This window comes from Halictus rubicundus, chromosome 4, assembly GCF_050948215.1.
Source record: "Halictus rubicundus isolate RS-2024b chromosome 4, iyHalRubi1_principal, whole genome shotgun sequence".
NCBI lineage: Eukaryota > Metazoa > Arthropoda > Insecta > Hymenoptera > Halictidae > Halictus > Halictus rubicundus.
In genome coordinates, this window is record NC_135152.1 from 7250389 (window position 1) to 7274295 (window position 23907).

Sequence of the window (23907 nt, forward strand, 5' to 3'; positions counted from 1 at the left end):
GTAGCGTCGATAGCGCTCCGTTGGAAAATGGCGGCGAGAAGTTCGGGCTCCCTCGGGCTCGTTGACCTGGTTTCGACGTTCAAATATTATCGATTCGGTTTTTGAGATACGACGACCACGCGCTCGAGTACTTTTGATCAATAGAGGTTAAAGAGGAACCTTACCTTCTGCGCTGGACCCAAGTCTCGATTAACGAAGCCCTCTGTTCTGTTCAATATTTCGACCTCCTTTTCATTTCTCAGAGCCTTCTTATTTATTCGGGACTTTTTATTGGCTTGGAAAGTTCGTAGCGTTTTTAAATTAAAATTCAAAGATGACATTCAGTAATACATTTATTCAATAACATATTTTCCATTTTGCTCTATTACCTTTCGCCATTTTTCAGGTAACTTGTGTGATTGAACAAACCTATGAATAATCTTAATTTTATCTTTGAATTTAAACTCAAAAGCGCTACAAATTTTCAACATCACAGATTTATATTTCTCTTATACTTACGCTGCTTTATCGAACTAAAAATTGTCAAAATTAACAATAAGGAACTGTCACCGAGCAGAAATTTCTTTTCTTTTTTAATAATTTCGAAAACTTGAAAACAACACCAAATTATGCTTTTAAATTCTTTCGATCCTCGTGCTCCATCGAATCGCACCTACCCGTTTTGTCCGGAAATGCATAAAATCCAAAGTAGGTTGCAGTGTCGCCGTAAACCGGTCGTTAGACGAAGTTTCGATCGTGAAAAATATTATGACAAAACGATGATAAAAAGTTAGTCGTCGACTGGTTGCGAAAAGATACCAGGACCGAAGAATGCCATCCGAGAAGAAAATCCCGCTTTCTTCTAATTCGCCTCGTTATGTCGAACAATTAACTCCCCATTGAGCACGGCGATGAGCGTCGGCGACGACATTATTGACCCCTTTCGCCCGCGATAGCAAGCGTCGGACGATAGTCTGCGCTCTTGTGTTCGCCCCTGTGTAGTCTACTTCAGACGATCGTAATTAATTCCATCGGACAGAGACGAATTATTCCTCCCCCTCCCCCCTGTTTCCCCGTTGTTTACATAGTACCGTCATGCGTACGCTATCCACTTACATGGCGGTATCTCGCGATACACCGGGCACGCCCCTCCTTTATTTTCGTCAACGGTAACTTGTTGCGCTCAATGCCAGACGCTTCGAAATTGAAAAGAGGAAACTCCGAAACGAATTCATCGAACGATTCGCGTTGAGTGATTTCATTCAGATTTCATCGTTAGATATTATCAAGCAGCTCACACTGTCATGATCGATGCGCCAAGATTTTATGGGCCGACGCACCGTCCCTGGAATTTTAAATTTGCAACCAGGATAGTTCGTCGCAATTTTGCGAATTCTGTCGGCTTTGCAATAAAGCGAACGTGTCTCTTGGGAATTGCGTCTCGAACTGAATATTAATAAAATACCATAAACGCTGTTCGAGCTTCGCAATCTCATTTTTGTCTTCACTAGGGTAAGGGACACCCAACTACTGTGGGGGGTACCAATTGTATTAAATTTTTTCTTTAAAATTTTCATATAACGTCTCTGTTTTTAGTATTCATTATGATTTAAGAATAAGTAGAATTGATATAGGCACGGTAGTTGGTATTTCCAGAGTAATTGGGTCCCTTACCCTATATAGCCTGGGCAACTTGCGGCTCGCGAGTCACAGACGACTCCTTCCCCTACTCCCGAGTCCCCCCACCAAACTCCTGTGGAGGATGCACATGCGAATATTCGCAGTGACGCGAGGCAAAGCATGAAATAGTTGGTGGTGGGGGAACCCGGTACACTCGCAGTGGGAACAGTGTCGGCGGATGAGGGGAGGGAGCACGAATCGAGGGGAAAAAGTTACCGTCTCTCCCGAAACTTGGGGAATAGCGCGGTAGAAGGGGAAATAGTGGTAGTGGGGGAACAAGTCTTGATCTGGCGACACTGAGTGGGAGTCGTGAAGCGACAGAGGGGAAGTTGCCCCCTAAGACGCCCGATTTATTACAGAAGCACTGCCGACATAATTTTCTGCTTTTCCCGGGCGGAACCATCGGTTAGAGCAATGAAAGACCGTTTAATACCCGTTCGACTGTAATGGGCCATAAACCTGGTCGCTCGTAAAGCCAGCCCAAGTTCTCCGACTGTTCTCCTATTTCAGATTCGATTAGCTTAGCGCCGATTCGATATGTTTCTGTGTGTCACACCGTGCAAGAAACTCTCTCGAGTACACGGCGGCCGGCAACCTTTTGCAATAATTTCGCACGTTTGTTCCGCGACCGTTGATCGACGTTAAGAAAGGACTTTAATGCGACCGTTGCGTAAGAGGATTCTCTCGTTGCCCCTTCCTAACCCCTTCGGTGCACGCCACGCGGTACCATTAACGCGTTATAGCAACTCACAGCTATGCACTCTATGCAGCTATGCACTTTCCCCGGGATCGAAGGTGTTTTATGGGGCGTCGATTTTTACTCGGACCGAGAACTCGATCAGCGATTTTTCTGACGGCAACTGACGCTCGGGGGGCCACGAGAAAAATTGGACCCATCTGCTAGATCCGCCATCCTTCGATCTAGGCCATAGATCCGTTGAACGCGAGAGATTTTGGAGAAATTATCCGATTTTCAACTTTGGGAATTTTTTCTGATCCAACAGTTAGATTTACGGGAGTATTTCTCGTGGGAAACGATTCTGTAGACTCTACTGAATGTAATGGTATTTTTTTCGAAGGATTGGAAAGATTCCCTGGTCCTCCATCCTTCGAACTACGCCGTAGATCCTTTCAACTTGAGAGATTTTGAAGATATTACCTGATTTTCAATTTCGGGAATTTTTTCTGGTCCAACAGTTGGATGTATGGGGATATTCCTTATGGGAAACGATTTTGTAGACTCTCCTGAATGTAATGGTATTTTCTTTCGTAGCATTGCGAACATTTACAACTTTTTAAATAATTTTTTTAATGAACCGGAGCACTGTTAGCGTATTGGTCTTGTCGGATGCCTTTTTAATTCTATTTGAAAATTGAAATTCTGAAGCAGGATTTTAAAAACGTAAGACCTGTTCTATTTCCTAGAATAGTTGGTTTTTGCTTCAGATTTTTAATTTTTTTAATAGTAATATATGTTCATAATGGTATTTTTAAAAATGTGATTTTGTTGGGGAAAACGTGTAGAATCGTTTCCTGTAAGAAAAATTTGAATATCTTTTACGGCCAAGCGGGAAAGTTGAAAGTTCTAGTTTTTCCACCGATCCGGTGATTTTTTTCGACATAGAAGAAATCGCGTACCCCGGAAGTGCTACAACGTACTTGCTGGACTGTGTTATATTTCGACACTGGATAGTGTAAACCAAGTTTTTGAAACTGTTTAAACTACTTCTCGTTGCGAAAAGGAATGCACAAGATATTTGCTAATCAGTTACATAATGCTCATCGTCTACAACTATCTTTTTCCACCCATCACCGTTGCGATCCCTCTATAAAAGGAAACCACGGTGCACATTTTCCCAGTCATAGTCGCGAGGATCCGTTTTACAACCTATTAATAGTTTCTTTCTTTCTGTAAGCTTAGGCAGTGTTCGACTGGCAGTGAGTGACTTAACATTATTATTCTTTCTCTCTATGCTATGTGTCTTTCTACTACTCTTGTTACGTTTTATCTATCCGTTTGATCGTGTTAGTGTTCGTTGTGAATCAAATTGTTCAAGTGGTAAATCAGTAGTAACGATCAAACGGTTTTGCAAGTGATTTCCTAAAGCTAGAAACAATTTTTTTACGATTTGATTCTCTGTGCTAGAAATAAGTGAAAATACTATTTTTATTGAATACATAGGTTTTCCTGTATTTCACACGTTCGACGATAAAATAAATAAATAAAGGAGTCCAGTAATAATAATAGTTATTTTTAAACACTTTTTTTTCTCTCCCTTTTGAACGATTTTCGACAGTCTTGGAAAAAGGGACGAAAATAGATTGCGAAGGTTTACCGAATTTGGCAGTATAAAATAAAAAAGTTGTATCACAAATTTGTTGAGTACCATTCGATTTCGAAATTTCGTTTCATTTTTTGTTTATCGAAAGAATTCCATCGTCCTCACCGGTCTCGTCCTTCCGGTCAGAATCTTCGGAATTTGTGCTCGGATCACGTTAACAATTTTTTTAAACAAACACCGGACCACTATTTTTAGAGCCGAAGGTGCGACTAAAAATGGAAAATTTCATATTTTAAAGTACTACCAGGAAACTCCGATATTTTTTCGTCTTCTCTTTGACAAGTTTTGTTAGACTTCGTGCCTCGGACTTTGCATCGGTTAGGTATGTAGATGCGTGCAGAACAATCCATAAATGCATTAACGTGCGTTACTCGAACGGTGACTTTATCCGGTCCACGGTGCCACAGACATAATTCGTGGCTGATTACACGCGAACGCGATAATTCGCAAGTGTACGAACTCAACAAATACATGCTCTATTTATTTTTATGAAATAATATAATATATTTCGTGTTTCGCAGATATAGTGCTCCGCCTTTTTGCAAATCAATGCGGTAAATTTGTTAGATTCATAGTGAAGAATAACACGTTAATTGGCCAAAGAAATTAATTTTGTGCCCGATGGCGATGGACAGGTGCAAAATGAGGTGGGAAAGGCGCGTAACAAATCCAGTTATGGTTGTATTGTGTTCTGATCGCCCATGCAATTCTTTTTTGCAATTCATGCAAAAAATTTGTAAGATTCTTGCTCTAGTGATGAATAAGGTATTAATTGACCATAGAAACGAATTTTGACCGCGGTTTTCGGCAACGACAGATGCATAACGAGGTGGGAACGATGCCGAATGAATCCGATTGTGGTTGCATTGTGTCTAAATCGGCGACGCATCGATATTAATGGCTCTCCGCGGGTTTCGAGAGTGAAAGGCAACAAACGTGTTCCCAGCGGTAAAATCGCGTTTACGAGATGGGCGAAGCCTCTAGGCGGACAATATTTTCGTGGATTTAGAAAGTGCGCGACAGCTGTTGATCGCTCGAATGCGAAATCCACGGAAAAATTATCGTGACCCAACGATATTCGATAGTTACGGCGTTTTTATTGCACTTGTGAAATAGAATATATATATGTATATACATATATATATAGCCGTGCCGCGACGCTAGTCATTATCGTGCCTGACCTAAATATCAATTTGAGTGCAACACTTTGCGTAAACGGACGGTGCAAATTTATCCTACCGCACGCCAAAAATTACACCAATTACCTATGTCCGATTATGTCAGTCCCGTTCACAAAATTTTGTGCGTTTAGAAAACGAGAATGGTATTCACCGCTGGTTTTTCAAAATTCTTTAAAATCTTTTTGAAGTGTTATATTCCAGTCCGATTGCAAAGTTTGTTCTATTTTTGAATGTATAAAATTTGGAGCTTAGGTATGACAAATGGAACAGCACGTGGAGATACGAGTAAAAGACCTACCGAGAAAACGATTGTGTCAAGTACAGGTAATGATAATTGGATTTGACCAATTTCAAGGACTGTCGAGACTCGGTCTTTTGCTCTTCCATCTCTTAGCGCAATTTTCGTCCAATTGTCACATCCTTTAGCGCACAATTATGCGCTAAATACATTATTGTTTCTAGGTAAACCACACTCGAAATTACAGTTCCAAAGATTACGATTTGTGGGCCTGCAATTTGGAGTAACGGAAGTGGCTGGAAATTATAGAAAGCTTGCAATTTGAAGGCTCCCCCAATTTTTTAGATTCCCAATTTCTAAAATTGAAAGCTTGCAACTTTAATGCTTGCAATTTGAAGGCTTCCAATGTTTCAAAGCTTGCTATTTGGAGGCTCCCAATTTTTAAGGCTCCCTATTTTTAAGTCTTGCTATTGTAAAGATGCCCAATTTTTAAAGCTTGCATTCTGAAGTCTTCCAAATTCTACAGCTTGCAATTTAAAAGCTTCCAATTATTACAGCTTGAAATTTTGGAGGTGTCAAATTTTTAAGGCTCCCAATTTTTAAGGCTCCCTATTTTTAAGTCTTGCTATTGTAAAGATGCCCAATTTTTAAAGCTTGCATTCTGAAGTCTTCCAAATTCTACAGCTTGCAATTTAAAAGCTTCCAATTTTTACAGCTTGAAATTTTGGAGGTGTCCAATTTTTAAGGCTCCCAATTTTTAAGGCTCCCTATTTTTAAGTCTTGCTATTGTAAAGATGCCCAATTTTTAAAGCTTGCATTCTGAAGTCTTCCAAATTCTACAGCTTGCAATTTAAAAGCTTCCAATTTTTACAGCTTGAAATTTTGGAGGTGTCCAATTTTTAAGGCTCCCAATTTTTAAGTCTTGCTATTGTAAAGATGCCCAATTTTTAAAGCTTGCATTCTGAAGTCTTCCAAATTCTACAGCTTGCTATTTAAAAGCTTCCAATTTTTACAGCTTGAAATTTTGGAGGTGTCCAATTTTTAAGGCTCCCAATTTTTAAGTCTTGCTATTGTAAAGATGTCCAATTTTTAAAGCTTGCATTCTGAAGTCTTCCAAATTCTACAGTTTGCAATTTAAAAGCTTCCAATTTTTAAGCATTCCAATTTTTACAGCTTGAAATTTTGGAGGTGTCCAATTTCTAAAGCTTGCAATTTGAAGGCTTCCAATTTTCAGAACTTACAATTTGAAAGCTTCTGTTGCATAATAAATTAATTCTATCAGTCGCCACCACGTTTCTCGCCTAAAAAAATCAACCACAAATGTAAAAAAGAAATTCACTTTGAACGATTCAGGGTGAATACTCCGAAATCTCTTTATCAGAGCGGTGCCGAGATAAAGGTGTGTCAAAGTAGCCCAGCTCTTTCATCCAGGGTGCTAATGAAGCAGACACAAGAGTAGGAAGTTGTTAATTAGGATAACAAACTCTCGGAGAGTGTGCGAAAGTAGAAGGGTCTCTTGGTAAGATCTTCTCCCTTTATTCAGGGTAAATTCGTAGTGTTCCAAAAGGAGGATTTTTATTGTCATCGCAATCGATAAGGAAGTCTATCGTCGACCGGGCAACGATAATCAAATTTTCGGTAAACAGCTGTGTTTCGAGACGGTGAGATCATCGTCCATAGACGTAGACACTTTGCAGACGGTTCGAACAAGGTTTCACGGTAAATTGATCATTAGTAGAGTGAATTCTTGAGAAGATGGACGATCGATAGTCGACAGAAAAAATCAATTTGCAAGATCTTTACGACGAACGACTCTGCTTAAACAAGGAAACTCCGCCGGTCTCGAAATTTGCCCGCAACCTTGAGCCAAGGAGTTCACCTTGCTGGCCAATGGTCCTCTTGGTACTCGATTCCACGTGTTATCGTCTGCCTTCTTCCATCATAGCAGCTCTTCATAGCAGTCGACGTAGTTATGTTCGTTGTGTCGCGAGCTACGCGAAATCCTTAACGGTTTCTGCATGATTTATTGGTTTCTTTTAAAAGTACAGTTTGGGAATTTTTTCTTTAATAAACTGAAGGATGGATTTTTACCAAACTTGGCAGGTTTGTTTGTACATGTATAGACTACATTCTTCAATTTTTGTAGAAGGCTATCCATAAAATTATATTAATTATTCACCCAAAGAGGTATGCCTTCTCAATTTCATATCTGACGAAGTCTGTCAGAGTAGTAGTATTTGGGAATTCTTTTGGGACAAATCAATTAACATATCTTGATGAAACTTGGCAGACTTGTTCATACATATCTAGCCTTCATTCATGAATTTTTGTAGACCGTTACCATCAAAATTATGGTAATTATTCACCGAAGTATACCTCTGCCAGTTTCATCAATTTTCTGACGGAGTTCATTAGTATAGCAATATTTCGGAATTTTTATCAGATGAACCAATTAACATACCTTGATGAAACTTATCAGACCTGTTCACACATATATTCTCTAGATTTACAAATTTTCGCAGCTTCGTAGCATAACAAGTATATTAATTATTAAATGCGAAAGCATACCTCGCTGTACTTCTCCAATTTCATCACTTTTCTGAGAAAGTGTATTAGGATGGCAATATTTGGGAATTTTTATCAGGAGAACCAATTAACGCTACTTCATGAAACTTATCAGACCTGTTCACAGATACATTCTCTACATTCACGAATTTTTGAAACTTCGTATCATCACAAGTATAGTAATTGTTAAGCATACCTTGCTCCACTTGTCCAATTCCTCAAGTTCCGCCACGAAGCACGAACAGCGCCCAGAATTCCTATTTTAAGGTGACATAATTTATCCGGACGGATTCGTAGAAGCATCACAACGGTGACACAAGGTCCGAGAATAGTGTGTCACGTTTTATAACATAGTAATTCAATGAATTTGCGAATTACGCTCGAGGGACGGTCGGTGCGACGAGCAGCGCGCATTGAACTTGACTCGAACATGGACACGCGGACGCGTCGCGCAGTATAAAGACCACCCGTGGTCGTCGCGTTTCGTCGGGCACATCCGGTCTCTCTTCAGCTTCGCCTGCGACGCACGTGCCTCTTGCGAACACCCATCGATTAAAGGCTGTCGAACACTCGAAACGTATTAGCAGTGAAGAGGCGACCGGGCAACGAGTTCTCGCAGTTGCATAAATTTCCGCAAGTGAACGTCACCAGTCTCCAATGTCGAATCCTCCATTTCCTAGTCGCCATTTCCCCCCCCCCCCCTCCTCCCTATTCTCTCAATCAACATTCTATCACTCCGGGACGAATTCTTGCTAATTAACCTAGCTGAAATCGTCTTGCATAAAGAGACCTTTTATACCGATGCTTCTTCCCGATCTTTGAACTATCAGACATTTTTTTTTCTTTCGGTCCAAGAAGAGACATAATTTAGGATGATGTATTGCAACGGTTTCGTAATTGTGAAACCATTGAACGGAATTTGTTTTTGTTGGTCTAAAAGGATTTATATGTCAGGTATTTTTTCTCGATATTTCTTTCTGATCTTTGAACTATCAGACATTTTTTTGTTTGTCTAAGAGGTGACATAATTCAAGGAATTTATTCCGATGTTTCTTCGTGATCTTTGAACAAACAAATAAACGACGTTGCTGGTCTAAAGATAGGCGTGAATTTGTAAATTTATTCCGATGTGTGTTCGTGATTGTAAAACTAACAAACACACAAGTTTGTTGATGGTCTAGAGAGAGACATAATTTTGTAAATTTATTGCGATGTTTGTTCTTTTGTTGGTCTAAAAAGACACACAATTTAGTAAATTCATTCTGTATGTATTTTGTACAATAACATGTTTTTGAAACCTAAGAGCTGCTTTCGTAAAATTAATGTACAACTACATTGAAAGCTTTGAAATGAGCCTAGGTTTACTATTGCACGATTGTTGCTTGCAAAGTTGTAACAATTTACATATAGAAAATTCCTCGAGAGTCGGAAACTTAGAGTTCAAGTACTGCTTAGATGCCTCAAATCATTCACACTGAATATTGACATAAACTAATGGAATTTGTACCTCATTAATGCGACAAAGAATTTCTTAATTGGTCAAACAAGCTTCTCCGTCATTTTCATAAAATATACCACGGAAATTGAAGCTCGCAACAAGACCCTGTCCTTCGTCACTTCGCTGTTTTAATGTTCATAAAGTAAACCACAGAAATTAAAATTCGCTAAAGACCCTCTGCTTAGTAACTTCGCTGTTTCAACTTTCATGAAATGGCCACCGAAATTGAAATTCGCATAAGATCCTCTGCTTGAGAAGTTCGCTGTTTGAATTTTCATGAAATAAAGCAAAATTGAAATTCGCATAAGACCTCTCCTCTGCCGTTAGTAACTCCGCGGTTTCAATTACCATGAAAATAACCCGCAGAAATTGAAACTCGCATAAGATCCTCAGCCCGCTTATTAAAATAAATATGTCTCCGTGCTCGGTTTCTGGCAATCGCTCCGGAAACGATTGATCTCTCGAAATCTCTCGAGAAGTCGTCGTCTATCGATAATAACACGTTGCCCGTCGCTCGTTCGTTCCGTCTCAAAACATTTCCCAACCGTCAATCTGCGCCGAATCGTTGCAAAATATCGTTCGCTTTTATATTCATAAACAACGACCGGCCGAAGTTGAAATAACCGGTAATGGACAGACTCCTGGGTTATATGGAGAGGCTAAGTGGTACTCGAGTCGTGCCGAGCCGCGACAGGCGATTTGAAAAAAAAAAGTTACGTTTACCTCTTCTATTATGTTTTCGCACGCGGAATACGTCGTGTCTATGCGCGACTGCGCGAAGGTGTCCCAGAAAGCATTGCGCAGCTTTTAATCGTCGCGTTTCCTGTCCAATTATATTTCACCCAGGAAAGAATTTTTCCCTTGCGAAACTTGACGCGAAAGACCATAAATCATAATCCGGGGGTTTGCCATGGAAAAATCATAAATCACTATCGCTAAGTGATCTTCGAGATCGAGCTTTTGTAATTAATGGACTGCGGATCTTCGTGCAAAATAAAAATCGATTGTGAGAAGTCCCTTAACATTCTTAGATTTTTTAAAAATCCATAACAATCGGCTGTCTAGGGTAAGGGATCCAATTACTATATAGATTAATAACTGATTTTAGTGAAAAAAATTTAATATCTATTTTTTAATATTCGTTGTGCTTTAAAAATAAGTAGAATTAGTATAGACACAGTAATTGGGTCCCTCACCCTAGTAACTAAATGAACAGGATTCAGTGTTTCAGCTGTTTTAATATCTGAAACTTCTTCGCGGTTTTCACTCGTTCCCACGGAAGAATGATTTGCTTACCATTCCATATAACGTTGTAATTAATTTGTCTTAATCATCGACAGCTCTAATCCGAATTAATGCGTGAAATACCTGGGAAGAAGCGTCCGCGATAGACGCCGGCGATTCGTTTCGCAACGAAGATAGAATGATTGAGTAATGCAGGACGATAATTGGTTTAGTGGCTCGTGCATGGAGAATCCGGGGGCGCTGATGATTCGTCATTGGCGCCGTTTCGCTGAAGTCAATTTACCAAAGAATTTACACGAATGCAAGCACGTTGCGTCGTGTACCCGCTTAAATTGAAAAATCATATTTAAAAAATAAAATTGCTGGATCGAATAAATCACGATGATTAAATTATTAACGGGGCAAGAACCACGGGTCGATTCGAAGTCAATTTATTAAACAATTTATTCAATCGAAACACTATTCGAACAGTACCTTGTACAAATTCAAAATTATATTTACGAAATAAAATTTTTCAATGAAAATTAAATAGAATGATGATTTAAATCTGGAACAACGATTTAATTTTCTGAAGTTTGCATTCTATTCAAATTGCAACGAGCATTTTGGCAGGCAGCACGAAGAAATTTTCTTTGACACATCGATCGGCGCAGATTAACGCACGCTTATGGTTGTGCAAAGAGTTCTGATGAATCGATGACAGACTGGAAAGAAGCATACAGTAGCAATGATCGGTTGCGCGAGCCGAAGACGCTGGCAACAGATCGGCAGCTACTCTTTCTTTCCGCGTACGACAAAATTACGTGTCTAATTAACGCTCTGAATACAGAAACTATTCTGACCTCGACACAGTCCGCTTCGACGATTTCGCGTACCCCCTGTTCGTTACGTGGATCGCGGACGCGCGTTTCCACAGTTTTACCGACCGTGACGAGATATAGTTAGCCTAATTTTTACCAACGGAATACTGCAACCGTTCAACGTTCACCGAAGGAATTGTTGAAGTCCAGGTTGAACGCACTTTTTCCCCTTAGGAAGCCCGTGTCCATTGGCAAAGTTGTAAATTAAAAATTGTCCCCAAAGCTAGATTACTATAATCACTATTAGACTCCGAATTTTCTCCGTTTATGACAAAAATCAGACCAGTATTAAAGCGGTGAAAATATTTTCCAGGAATCTAAAAATATTGCTTCATTATTTTCAACTTAACGAAATAATTACGACAATTTTTATTTTGCATAGCAATCCGCAGTCTAGTTATTGAACAAACTCTCGAGCTTCTCGAAATAGGAAAACGACAGAGAGTACGTTAAATAAATGATTACTATCATTTTTACTAAATTTTTTACCATCAATTTTTGCTCAATTATTACTCAATTTTTACTAAATTTTGACAAAATATCTGATTTTCACAAAATTGTCTCGTTCTTTTCGGACACTTTTGTACAATTTCAATTAAAGAAAGTACACGCAATTGATCGGACACAGATGCAGCGTATGCATCTTTGGCAATACTCCCTTCCTCGGTCTTAAAACAAAGTACCTACGGAATGCTAAAAAAGGTCGAACGAAGCGGAAATCGAGGTAGAGCGACGAACAAAGGATCGATGAATAAACGAGTGGAGCAACAAAACCGAAGGATTCCTCCGTTGAATATTCAGCTCTGGTTGTCGAGCGTTCAGGAAGCGCGTGAAAATGTTCTCCATCTAGGAAATCAAACGATCGAAAAGCGTGATTCAACGGTTATTCCGTAACGAGAGGCATTTCTCCGTTTGTAGAAACTTTCTTTTCTTTTCCGGCCGGTCGCGGTGGGTATTGGCTGCGCGCTCGCGATTACGGAGGCGAGCTCCGAGGAATTCTGCTCTCGGTAGACACCAGTTCATCTTGCTTGTCGATAATTACGTGAAACATAACCGTCGGGTAATCGGGTTCCATTGACTGGGCGCCTAGGAAGTCGTATCATTTCAGTTTTTAATGCTCTTGCGTGAGGCGAGGTCGTAGAAAAATTGCAATATAGATTACTGGACCGATAAAATGTTTGTCTTATTGCCGGAGAAATTGTTAAAGATTGTGTTTTCCACTTGTTTCATCTGGGTTAGTGCTTGAAGAACACGTATTGTAGATTTGTGTGTCGGTCAGGATTAGAGAAGCGTTCTGGAACACGCTCGAAGTTCTAGCCTCGGTCCACATTTTTCATTCTTACTTGACCGACTAGACCCGCTTGACCTACTTGATGACCGACTTTCATTCTTACTTGGTCGAGAAACGTATTTCCCTTTCGTTTGACCCGTCAACCGTGGAAAACAGGTTGCTCTGCGATCGTTAATTTGCACCCGAATGATTGGCAATCCTTTCGGCTCGATTCCGAATTTTTTTCATACCCTTCGAACGCGTAGGGCTAGCTACGGGGTCCAGAAATTGTTAATTCGAACTCATTTTGCAATAATAGCTCTTCAATACTTTCAGAGCACGCGTCAATTCACAGCAAATCCGCTATCGACCAGTGTTGTTCAATGGAAAATTTTCGTGTCACTTTTAGGCAGCCCTACCTGGTCAAATTAGCCTCATTTCACTATCACGGCTATTTGCTGTCGTAGAACGAGATGTAAATTTAAAGCAAATTCGATATGGACTACTTTTGTTCGATAGACAATTGTTTGGCACTTGTAGGTAGCCCTACGTGCACAAATTTGCCTCATTCTGCAATTATAGCTGTTTAATAGTGTACGACGAGATGTAAGTTCAAAGTAAATTCTCTATGGAGCACTATTGTTCAATAGAGAATTTCTTGACACTTGTAGGTAGCCCTACGTGATCAGATTTGCCTCATTCTACCACTATAACACTTCGATATTGTAGAACAAGACATAAGTTCAAATAAAACCTTCTGTAAGGGCTTGTGTAAACAAGCGTTTAAGTAACAAAAATGTACTGGTGTAAACATTTGTTTGAATAATAAAAATTTATTTGTTTAAACAATTGTTTAAGTAATACAAATTTATTTGTGTAAACAATTGTTCAAATAATAAAAATTTATTTGTGTAAACAATCGCTTAAAGTTTAAACGATAAAAAGTGTACGATTATTAATGGTAGTCACTATACCGTGGTACGTATTTACGTATTACGACTTGGCAACGTCGGATAAAAAGGTCGGTTATCCGATCCTCGAATAAAATTTCGAATAAAAGATACATGTGATTCTCATCTCTGCCAAATACTCGTCACGAATAAATCGTCGAATAAATCGTCTGGCCAAATCGAGCTTCGAATAACGAATAAAAGTTACGGATAAATCTCGCCGCGACATCTGGGTTCGAATAAATTCTGAATTTTTTATTTATTCGTCGATTAAAATCGGACGGATACCCGGCGTCACCGAGTATCTACAAATAAATCCGTCGAATAAATGGTGGCGTTGTATCCGACTCTCGGATAAATCCCGAAGATAACCAAAAAATCATCCGAGAGGCAGGTCGAATAAAACTCTGGAAACCAGACGCTCGACGAACAAAGATACAGATCACCTCTCGCGATTCATCCGACTTCGAATAAAAACAAAAGATACAGAGCATCTGTATCTGAAAGCTATTTAAATAATTTTTTATTCAGATACTGCCCAACTCTGCCGTGAAGGTATGATTTCTCGGAGAGGCTCCAGCGCCCCGCGGTCTCTCGAAACACTATGGCGGGAAAGTGCAAGGCGCGTGGCCCCCGATTGCTATGAAAGTGCAAGTGTAACTATTACAGTCGACGCAACCGTGGGCCGGCGTTCTTAAGTAATCCGCAGAGGCTGTTGCGCGCCTTGAGCAACGCGAGTAACGGAGAGATGCGAGAGAAACACGAGCCCGGCGAAAGGAGAAAACGAGAGCGCCGCTACGGAGCACAAACGGCAAGAAAGATAGAGAGAGAGAGAGAGAGAGAGAGAGAGAGAGAGAGAGCGCACGGGTAGATATCGAGGAGAGAAAGGAGCGGACCGCATGCCTCGTTGTTGACACTCGCCGAGAAAATTGCGGCCGCGTACGACCGTCGAAAAGCAGAGGACGTCGACGTTTGACGTCGACGTGACTTCTCAGACAGTTACTATCTTGTCCCCGTCGCGATTATGTCACTCGGATTTTACGCCGACTCGAATTCGGCTACGTGACGCCCACGCGTTCGCGGAGCCGACGTTTTTGCATCGAAGCGGTTCCTTGCTTCCTGTGCTGGGTGAACAGATGTTGCAAGGCTAATTTAATTATTGGGAGGTCAATCTTCTTGTGGAGTCACAGTTTGGAGGACTTTTGCCTGTTGTGGCACTTGGAGGTAGCCCATGGTCGACGTTAGCCCTACCTAATCACGTATCTTTCGTAGCTAAACATTTCTTAGCCAGCTTATTTAATTACTAAATCGTAGATCCCTTTGCTGAATATATTTTTTGAGACTTTTGACCATCGTGGCAGTCGTAGGCAGCCCATGGTCGACATTAGCCCTACCGAATCACGTATCTTTCGTAGCTATACATTTCTTAGCCAGCTTATTTAATTTCTAGATCGTAGATCCCTTTGCTAAATATATTTTTGAGACTTTCGACCATCGTGGCAGTCGTAGGCAGCCCATGGTCGACATTAGCCCTACCGAATCACGTATCTTTCGTAGCTATACATTTCTTAGCCAGCTTATTTAATTTCTAGATCGTAGATCCCTTTGCTAAATATATTTTTGAGACTTTCGACCATCGTGGCAGTCGTAGGCAGCCCATGGTCGACATTAGCCCTGCCGAATCACGTATCTTTCGTAGCTATACATTTCTTAGCCAGCTTATTTAATTTCTAGATCGTAGATCCCTTTGCTAAATATATTTTTGAGACTTTCGACCATCGTGGCAGTCGTAGGCAGCCCATGGTCGACATTAGCCCTACCGAATCACGTATCTTTCGTAGCTATACATTTCTTAGCCAGCTTATTTAATTACTAAATCGTAGATCCCTTTGCTAAATATATTTTTTGAGACTTTTGACCATCGTGGCAGTCGTAGGCAGCCCATGGTCGACATTAGCCCTACCGAATCACGTATCTTCCGTAGCTAAATATTTCTTAGCCAGCTTATTTAATTACTAAATCGTAGATCCCTTTGCTGAATATATTTTTTGAGACTTTTGACCATCGTGGCAGTCGTAGGCAGCCCATGGTCGACATTAGCCCTACCGAATCACGTATCTTTCGTAGCTATACATTTCTTAGCCAGCTTATTTAATTACCAATCGTAGATCCCTTTGCTAAATATATTTTTGAGACTTTCGACCATCGTGGCAGTCGTAGGCAGCCCATGGTCGACATTAGCCCTACCGAATCACGTATCTTCCGTAGCTAAATATTTCTTAGCCAGCTTATTTAATTACTAAATCGTAGATCCCTTTGCTGAATATATTTTTTGAGACTTTTGACCATCATGGCAGTCGTAGGCAGCCCATGGTCGACATTAGCCCTACCGAATCACGTATCTTTCGTAGCTATACATTTCTTAGCCAGCTTATTTAATTACTAAATCGTAGATCCCTTTGCTAAATATATTTTTTGAGACTTTTGACCATCGTGGCAGTCGTAGGCAGCCCATGGTCGACATTAGCCCTACCGAATCACGTATCTTTCGTAGCTATACATTTCTTAGCCAGCTTATTTAATTTCTAGATCGTAGATCCCTTTGCTAAATATATTTTTTGAGACTTTCGACCATCGTGGCAGTCGTAGGCAGCCCGTGGTCGACATTAGCCCTACAATTTTCAACGGTGAACACTAGAAAAAGAATAATACTCTAATAGAATGAGCCCGTGCAGTGAATCTTTGCCTCCGGGAAGAAAGAAGGAACTTTTGAATTTTTGCGAATGGCGGTCCCGAGAAAAATGAGAGATTGCACAAGTTGTTTCCGTTTAATCGCAACGTTGTATCGGATGAGGAGAGCAAGTTGACGCTCGAAAAGGCAGCCGGTTTGCACAGCAGTCGCGTTCTTTTCGCATTGAATGACTAAACGGAAATTATCACGGCAAGAGTTCCCCCGAGATTGCACCGCTAGCTGCGAACACCTTTACTTAACCCGAACTGCAGCCAGCGCAGTCTATTCGCGCCACGACTCGTCTAAATATACTGTCACTCGTCGGAAGCTCGGCGAAACGTGGGAAACCTCATCCAAACCGAACGTGATTCACGCGCCGACTGTAATAACAATCACAATGACTTTATTGCTGGGAGTACCGCGACGAATCGGCCACATTCGACCGATCAAATTCGATTCGAGATAAATTCAAACATCCGATACTCGCGTGCTCAAATCTGTTCTTCCAACATGCTCGTCCGTTGTGGTGCATACAGTTTTGTATTCGTTTTTAGGTATCGTTACGAATTTGCTATACTGTATTTACAACACCGACAAATGGACGGTGACAGAAAATTTTTCTCTGGGCACTGTTCAAATTTAAGCTCTTCAAATTTATCTATAAAACTTTATTCGTATATATCAAGTGCTGCGGTTTGATCAGGAGGCAAGCTGTGATCAATACAAAAATTTGTCTACATCGATTGCATGGACCGAATGTTAAATAAAAATGTATTTTTTCAAGGAGCAAAAGGTACATAAAAATATATTTGTTCTTTTAGTAATTGGAACCGTCTTCACTCCGCGGAATTGCGAAGAAATGAAATTAATTGATGAAAATGACGCAGAATCGTGTTCCTAAGCGGCGTAGAAACTTCGCAAAGTGTCGCAGTACTCGCGACAAACAACCCTAACATTTCTCCCCACTATAGTTAATCGAGGGTATTCATTACAACGCGGGAGCGGAACAGAGCGGTTGATTAAGCTCGAGGCAGATTTGATTTTCATTCGCGCGGTTGCGGCACAATCGTCTCCGCCGCGAAATTACACGTTCCCGAGGCACGTGTAAACAACCGGCTATAGTGTAATAAGGTTGTTTCGCGTTATTAACGACCGGTGTTGTATAACGCCGACGGCGCGTCTTCTCCGACCCATTGTGCACCGCATTCCTCTTCTTTTTCGCTTTCTTCTACACTTTTTCGTCTTCTTCTTTCATTTTCTTAAACACTGACCCATTCTGACTCCTAGATAAAATAGTATTTTAAATAACAGACCGTACACAATCTATTTTATTTAATTTTATCTAAGACAGGACGCGTTCTAATATTTTTGATTTTCGATTATTGAGATTGCAAAGATCCGCGAGGAGTAAAAAAGTTGTCATTATAATATCAACTATAAAAAGGGGATGATTCACAGAAAGAACGAACTCGAAAATAAGTGATAAAATTTTTCGAAACAAGGCTTCGTTATCGAGTAAAATCTTCATTAAAAATGGATCGGGTTTCCCATGCACTAGTATTGTACAAGAAGTAGAATCAGCATGCCACGATCAATCAATTTTTAATCATGACTGTAAGATACAGAAAGATTAAACGAACAATCCGGTGTAACAAAGTTTATCTTTCCAGTTTCAATCTCATCGATTAAACTAAATTTTCGTTGAACTGCCTGGACGTTCGCACAATTGTAAAATGCATTTGACAACGTGTCGAGCCTCGAGAAATCTTTTGACGCGAAAGCAACCACTCGAATTCCTCCGATATATCTTATCTCTCGTTCGAATTGCAAATAGATCAACTTTACGTAACGCGTCGTATAATCGCAGGAAATCCTCGAGCTGAAAAGAAAAAGAAACTTTTTCGAATTCGCCGAGTCCGAGCGCACGTGGTGTTCCGACGGGGTCACGCGTTCATAATTATTTCACTCGATTCGTTATCGGCTAACGAGGAAAGGGGAGAGTGCGGGAGGGCGTGTACGATCGCTGAACAATGACCGCGCAACCATAGTCTCGTGTTTCGTGACCGGCCACCGGATCCCCCTGAATTATTGAGATTCTCGTTATTCACCGTCCGGAAAATCAAATTCCTCTATCGATCGATCCGCGATGCTTGTGGCGGATTCTCGTCAATGCGCGCCGACATCGACCGATCAATCGCCTAATCTACTGACAAGGAAACGTGGGAATGTTTTCCTGCGGTATCCTCGATGCTGGAAAAGTTATGACGAAAAGGGTGTCCCTTTAGGTTCGAGAATTTTTTTCTGATTTAACTATAATGATCGGAGGAGATGATTTCCATGTCCCGAGTACAACGGTATTTTTTCTCACTACATCGTGAATGTTTAAATTTGTTTAAATAATTTTTAAAGCGAGCGAGTATTTCGACGTTGTTGGTGTAGAATCTTTTAACTTTTAGAACGATCCTGAGACCGGTTCAGTGTTTCAAAAAATTCGGAAAAAATTCTCGGACACTCTCCCGTGATCGTGGAACATTGTCTGGTAATTTTTGTTGCACCTTGATTTTTTGTTTTGAGCGTAGCGAAAAAGGAGCAATTCCCATTTCTCATTCAAAATGCTGCGCCGCTGGTATAAATTCTTTCCAAAAATTTAAATCGGTGAAGCCTTTAAATTGAGAGTAACTGAAACCTGGTTATCCGGTATTAGCCAGCGAACGGGTTGGATATCTGTGTGGATGATAACAGGGCCGAGGCAGCGAGCAGATCGTTGATAAGCTCGATCGAGCGGGTCGCGAGCTAGTTCGGAGAAGTCCGAGGAAAAATTAATGAGGAACCCAGGTGAACGCCGAAGAAAGACGCGTGTCGTCGTCGTCGTCGTGGTCGTTTGTCCTCGAAGGCAAGGTAATTCGTCCGCGATTGCAGCGAACGGAGCGGAGCGAAGCGGAGGTGTACGCTCGCTCGCGCGCGCGGACACGCCTCGTCTCGCTCGGAAAAACGGCGGTGCTTCAGCGAACGTGTGATTGTTAACCTAACCGGGGAGGGTCAACACGCGCCCGGAGTTTATGCCTTCGCCTCTCGATTCTCTTCAGACTTCCGTTCGGTTCGCCTCGGCACCTACGTTTCTTGTCTCGTTTTCGTGACAGTGAGTGCGCTCGGTTCTGTGACAGTTCTCAGTGTCTGTGCTTCTGTTTCCAGTTTTGCTCGTGGCACAATTCCGATTTTTGCCGGGAACGGCGTCATTATTATAGTTTCTTATTTAATCATTTTTTCAGTGGAAGACGATGTTCATCAGTGCACAAGTTCGTTTCTATCTGTGTCTCCATTGTTCTCGGTCATCGTTTCTTATTTAGTTGATATTTTTTTTTTTTTTGTCGCGGATGTTTGTATCATTGATTTCACGATTCCCTGGAAAAGTGAAACGCCTCACGTGGCAAAACAATTAAAGGAATCGTAGATCGGTGTGTTACGCAAGGTTTCTGTGAACGTGATCTTTCATAAAATCTGTCGTATTTTTTATCGTATTAAGCAGTGTTGAAATAACAACGATAATGACGGTGTAGATACAACACTCGGCATAGTTATATACTTCTTCGCGGCTATACTTATCTACGAATTGTAAATCCGCACTTGTGAAACGTAAAATGGAGTCTTTATTGCACGCGCGTAGACCAACGAGTCTGTCGTCAATGTCAAGAAATAACGAGGTGGAACATAAATTTAACATGAAATAAAGTCGACTGACTGCAAATTAATGTGAAAATCAATGCGGGTCTGACCGGGAAAGTCTGTCGATTGAATACAGATAATTGTTATGCAGCAAATTTTCGATGCACGAACATCGTTCTTTTTTCTCTTAGAGGTTAGAACGCTAAAAGAAGTAGCGGTGAATTTAAAGTTTCGAAACTGTTTCATAAAAACCGCTAGTTCCGGATATTATGGCATCGGTTAATACTATATTCCCCCAATTAGTATATTGTTACACGAGGCTGGAATTTCTATCAATCAAAAAATAAAAATATTTCAAAATAAATGAAACGAAGGGAACAAGTGGAAAAGACAGCCGTTCACAAAAATTTTGCAGCACTAGAAAATGTTTGATAGATGTTAAAAGATCCCAAGAATTGAGAGTTAACCCCTTCCCGTACTTTAACGAGTCCGACTCGTGATGAAGATTTTCGCGCAAACGTAAACATCACGGGTACGACTGGTGGATTGAAAATCTGCCAAATGTAAACATCGCGAGTCAGAGTCGTGGAATGATTTACAAAGGACTGTATCACAGGTGTTTACTTTTCGGCTAGTATTGCAACTGTTTTCGAGCATCACTCTGGTCTGTTTACCGCGCGCGTTGACCCCTACCGTTTGGGCCCGGATCTCGTCGAACTAAACGGCACGGGAAGGGGTTAATCGCCATCTTGCCACGAGCACAAGCGAGTCAGTTTTCCGCAGAGGTCGAAACTGGTCCTGGAAACAAAGGTTCCCGGAGCGGTGCAGAAAAATTGCCAGCAGAGGTGATTTTCAAACGGAGGAACCAGATGTGTCACTCGAGTGGCTGACATGGAGTTCAATTGCCTCCCCAGTCCGCCGTGTCCCCAGCAGACATCTTGACCCGTTGAACCCTTCAATTCTCGGCTCGTTCGGCTGAATCGACGCGACTCGATCTCCGGTGCGCGCGTGGAATTGCACGGTGCACCTTGCCGATCGCGCGGTTCGCGTCGGTGTTCCTAGTCGATTCGGGAGCCGGTTCTAGCTTTTACTTATCTACGGTTCGCAACCTTGACGGGACCGAACACCTTCCAGTAATTAACAGTCGGCTGCGACGGGTCACGCGTCGTTACGCAACTGCGTTTTGCAACGCGGCCGCTTCAGGACCGTGTTCCTCGGAACGAACTCGCGGGACCCGTGCGCGCCAACCGGCAGGTACAACAAAACAAATTGATTTGTACGCTTCCGGTGCTCTCGGATTGATCTCGTTACTACGGATCGCGTAACCTCGTTTATCTGATAAACGAGCGTTGTGTAAACAATCGACCGTCGACCTCATCGCTTGCAGCGCGCGTGTGCGCGGCGAGAGCTCGTTCTGCTCGAGGATCGGTTCCGACGTCTGCCATTGTCACGCCCACGCATCGTTTAGACCAGAGAATCTGGGTGATTAAAATATTCGTAAATTTATAGAAAGACGAAAAACTGTGCCGAAGAGAAGGTCATTAAACTTTCCGCATTGACTGTATTAACGATTTTATTCCGATATCAGACGACACTTTTTATTTCGAAATCGCCATTTTCTTCTTCTTCATCCGATATACGACGAGAGCCGGTCCCGAGCCATCGCCTTATATCGAAAGGAAACTGTAGTGAAGTATGTGGGTGAGAAATGACCCCGGCATAGGCGTAGCACTCGCGGGAGTCCGAGAGTTAATAATGTTTTGGTTTAAGGGATACAAAAAGAGGCAATTAAGTGACAGCGGGGAGAAGAAACTCTGATTAAAATTGAATGCTCGTTGCACTTAATTAGGTGCATTGAAGATTTGAATCTTGCAGGTCGCGGAGACGCTATTAAATTGATTAGTATTGTTCTGGTTCAGAGAATAAACAGAAAGGGAATAGGAGGGATCGTACTAATCAAAGCGTGCCTCGCGCCGGCAATTAACGCGATAAGCGTGCGCTGTGTACGCTCTACATTCTGTGTCTCTAAACTAGTCGCATCGTATAGCTCGTCGTTTAAGCGAGATTTATTGGAGCAGCGTGCGCAAGACGCCGAAAGCTTGTCGCAAAAATTCGGTGACAGGCTGTCTGTGTATGTACCACCCACACGAAGCTTTTATGCTTTTATGCTATCATTCGCTTGGACAGACTGCCGTCGAAAGGATCCTCTCTTTCTCTCTCTCTCTCTCGATCAGCAAACCGTGAATCGACTTTTTCGGATAAATGGAGAATAGTCTCTCTTGGAACATTTTTTTTTAACGCAACAGGTGACAGGAAAATTCTAAAATAAATGGAGCCGTCTGTTGTTCAATCGTGGCTATATCGAGACAAAAATACTTTCATAACCGAAAAATTGTCCGGGTATATAATAAACAAATTTTGTTGTCGACGGTTTGTAGCGGAAAGCGACTTGATCGTACGATGCAAGAAACTTGATTAGAATTTTTCGGAGGTATGACAGGCGATGGGATCGTTATAAAAAAAATGCAGACGTTAAACCTTCGTTCAACAAGAGAAAATTATTTTGTTTAACGGAAAGTTCGAGAATTGGTCAAGAAGAAAATTTGAAATTGAAGTTGTAGACCGGGAACACTGAATTTTTCGTACAACTCGGAAACTAAATTTTCTGCAAATGCAACAAACGAACGGATAATAGTAAAAAAAAATATAGCAACTGTTCCAGTTGCAACAAATTAAAGAATCACTATTCTCCAGCCTACATTTAACAAGATAAAAATGTTAGTTCACCGAAGACGTGCTATCAACTGACCGAAGAAATTCCACGATCAGCTTGTATACCGCAGTCGCGCAGTAAAATGTTAAGAATGTGGCGATCGTGAAATAAAAGGAGATCGGTCGATCGATCTATTGAGGAAGATCGGCAGGATCGAGAGACGATCGCGTGCACGCGTGGATCCGTCTCGTCGCTCGATCCAGCGTGACGCATTAGCTCGCAAGCAGCGGCGACGGTGTGCTGGTCGCGATTGTTGCCAGTGAATCGAAACATTTAGCCGGCGCGTATTGAGGTCAGTGGTTTGTTCATCCTATCGTTAATGACGATTCCAGCGTCGAGACACACAGCTTCGAGCGAGCGAGCGATTCCTGCTTGCGTAACGTACCGTAACACGGAGACAGAAGCGACGAAGACGACGAAGAGACGATCGCTATGGCCCGTTTTCTGGCCCCAGCTGGCCCACCGTAATGTATACGGTTTTCGCAACGCACATCCGACGAGGTATTTCGCTTGCTCGGCGCGTTTTGGACTTTTCGTTTTGCAACGTGACGCGATCGCGATCCACCGCGGACCAACCAATCGACCCTGGCCCCCGTTTCTTTCTCTCTCTCTCTCTCTCTCTCTGTCTCTTTCTCTCATAGTTTCATGGATTACTATAGCTACATTCGATGGTCCCACTTGGCACGAAAATCGCCACCCTATGCGATCTCTCTAACCCTAAGCACGCGCTGCAACTTTCGTTCGAATGCTTCTACGAGCGGGGACACGCCGTTGTGCAAGGGCTTGCGATTAGGCGAATCGGTCGAGAATGGTGGGGACCACCTCGATGCTTACGGCGTCTCTAGTGATTTGGGAATGACCGATCAGGTTTCTGGAATTCTGGGTGGGAAATACTGAACCTTCCGGTTTGCCTTTCTTGGCTCAATTAATTT

The 23907-nt window shown here is 41.7% G+C and overlaps 1 protein-coding gene across 4 annotated transcripts in view; it reads left to right on the forward strand.

Annotated features, from left to right (window-relative positions):
- The window catches only part of LOC143353291 (very long chain fatty acid elongase AAEL008004), a 52324-nt gene that overhangs the window by 7664 nt on the left and 20753 nt on the right, over nucleotides 1-23907 (forward strand). The window contains exon 1 of one of the 4 annotated variants that reach the window (XM_076786491.1): nucleotides 20798-20818. The exons of the other annotated variants lie outside the window; for them this stretch is intronic. The gene's annotated coding sequence lies outside the window, so the exon portion shown is untranslated. Of the gene's footprint in view, nucleotides 1-20797; nucleotides 20819-23907 lie in introns of those variants that run through there. 4 annotated transcript variants of the gene reach the window in all.